Source organism: Oryzias melastigma, linkage group LG24 (genome assembly GCF_002922805.2).
Source record: "Oryzias melastigma strain HK-1 linkage group LG24, ASM292280v2, whole genome shotgun sequence".
In the NCBI taxonomy this organism is placed as follows: Eukaryota; Metazoa; Chordata; class Actinopteri; order Beloniformes; family Adrianichthyidae; genus Oryzias; species Oryzias melastigma.
The window spans coordinates 12,914,756-12,917,439 of NC_050535.1; the positions used below are offsets into that span (position 1 = coordinate 12,914,756).

At 38.4% G+C, this 2,684-nt stretch overlaps 1 protein-coding gene across 1 annotated transcript in view; it reads right to left on the reverse strand.

Annotated features, from left to right (window-relative positions):
• The window catches only part of vsnl1a (visinin-like 1a), a 33,147-nt gene that overhangs the window by 8,365 nt on the left and 22,098 nt on the right, over nt 1–2,684 (reverse strand). The window lies entirely within an intron of this gene.

Genomic DNA, 2,684 nt, shown 5'->3' on the forward strand with positions numbered 1-2,684 from the left:
AAGAGCTCCTTCCTCTATCTTTAATAAAACCCATAGCATTTTCAAAGGTCACAGAAAAGTGTTTAAGGATAAATCATCAAGAAGCTTTCTTCATGCAGTTTTATAGGCATTCATTTGAAATTCTTTCTGATGATGCAAGTCCTAACCCTGCAGACATACATTTGGTTGTACACTCACAGTGACACCATTAACTGGGGCCACAATGTCTGCTGTGGATTGCTGCCCTGCTCAAATGTTTGGACATGGCCTCATTCCAAATCAGCTCATTTTCCACTTGCCATTTTTAATTCAGTTTACACAGAAACACATCTATACAAATACACATTTTGCTCAAAAAGCAGCAACTGTGTAGATGTGTCGTTATCTACCCACAGCTTGGACTTCATCCCCAACGCGTCTCGTTTGGTTACCATAATTCCACTGCAGTGCCAGGGAGCTGTGTAAACAGTGCCTGATGTTTCATGCATCCCTTTGTTAACAGCAGATGCAGTCCTGCCTGACCTTTGGTGGCGGCAGGGTCTGTGAGTATGGCTGTTTACATTACTTCGTGGAAGCGCTGAGCAGATATGGCTTCGTCGAGCAGAAGGCGAGGGCTCGTGAGGGAGGTATGATAGGGAAACACACATAATCGAGCGTGTGTGCCTCGTTTGTGCACGTCTGCTCTTACATAAAAGCACAATGACATGCCAGGAAGCTATGGATAGTGAGCCAGAGTAAATCTGTGGTTCCACTGCTTCCGAGCCTGCAGGGTGGTTTGCACTGATGCGCCGTGCACACACTCCTTTCTGCTCTGCAGAGCTCATTTTCAGTCATCCTCTTGTATTCAGACAAAAGGCATTTTAATACAAACTCAATTACAATCCCACTACAGTATCATCCAGACAAAACTCTTAGAAAATAGATAGGGGGCTTTTCTTCTCTCACGCTGGTTGCATTACCTGCAGCTAATAATGGCTTTCCACACTTAAACAACATGAGTTGATGATGCTGCTGAAATGCACTTCCCGTTACCATGGTAATCATGGGAGTGGTAAAACCACTGACTGTTTTCTAAAGGTGGTGTGATGAACTGGATCTAATAACTTCATTTTAAAGTACCACTCTGATCATATTTTGATCAATTTTAAAAGCATTCTTTTAATTATGATTATTCCAAAGTTAAACAAAAAATAATAGGAAAACTGTGTTGTTTTTTAAGACATAGTTTCTGCAGAATAGCAGTAGTTTATTAGAAATTGACATATGAATTGTAAGTGAAACTGTTGTCGCAGAGTAAGCCTTTTCCTATTTCCCATCATCCAACTGTTTACAGGCTGTCTCGCTAGCTTACAGCCTTATAGCCCCATACAACCCAAACATAACATTACTGGTGAAGAAAAAAAATAACGAGGAATATCACAGCTACCCTGCAGAACAGGAAAACAAAGACGTACATAGATCTATTTGTCTACAAGTGGATGTATCAGAAACACAATGTGAGACTGTTTGAGGTTGTGGACAGGTGTCTTTTAAATAGACAACGAGCTCAAACAGGTGCCATTAATACAGGTAACGAGTGGAGGATAGAGAATCCTCTTATAGAAGAAGCTAGATAGATATCTTGTTTGCAAAAGACCAAATACTAATTTTCCACCATAATCTGCAAATAAATTCTTTAAAAATGTGATTTTCTTGATTTTTCTTCTCATTTTGTCTCTCATAGTTGACGTATACCTATGATGAAACTCACAGGCCTCCCTCATCTTTTTAAGTGGGAGAACTTGCACAATTGATGGCTGACAAAATACTTTTTTTGCCCCACGGTATGTAAAGACTCACCATACTTTTTGAACTATAAGGTGCACTTAACACTCTTCAATTTTCTCCAAAATTGGGAGTTCACAGTACAATACACCTTACAAATGAATTCTGGTTATTCTGACTGACTTAGGACCGTTTTTTTTGGTGGTACATGGAGTTCAAAAATCTGTCAAAATATTTTAGTACAACTAAGGTAAACAACAACACAAATTACCACTACCATAGTGGGGAACCTGGGAAAATCTTACCAACTGTTATAATGAATAAATAAAATGAGAAGGATTTTATCTTTTATGTGTTATAACTGAATCCTGTTATTGTCAATAAAGTTTGAATTATCAGTTGAGTCGCGCTCTGTGCATAGGCTAATAACACAGTTCACTAGAAAACCTCCCACTGACCAATCAGTTGCCTCTTGGCTCCTCTAGGCATTCTGGGTAGTGTAGTCACGCCACTTTAGTGAAGGGAACTCCTTCACCCTTTTCTCTCTTGTTTAAACTCTCAAAGTTCAAACTTCCATAGGAAATGAGGTTTAAGTATTATAGAATGGATACAATGACTTGCTTGGGATTGTAAATTGATGCTAATTTTGCAAAGTGAACATGTTCTGTAGCAGAAACAACACATAGAAGATTGATTGACAACACCTATAGCCAATCAGGATGCACAACACTATGTTATAATTAAAAAAAAAAAAAAACATGCAAAATTGCATTGAAAAAACTCTTAGAGACCGGTGAAAAGTGAATGGCAATATAGGTAGGGACTACTGTATTTTCAAAAGTTAAATCATTATGAAATAATTTAACGAAGTGAAAGGTTTTCACTTCAACGTTCACTTCCATTCCTCTTCATATCAAACTTTGATCTAAATCAAAAGCAGA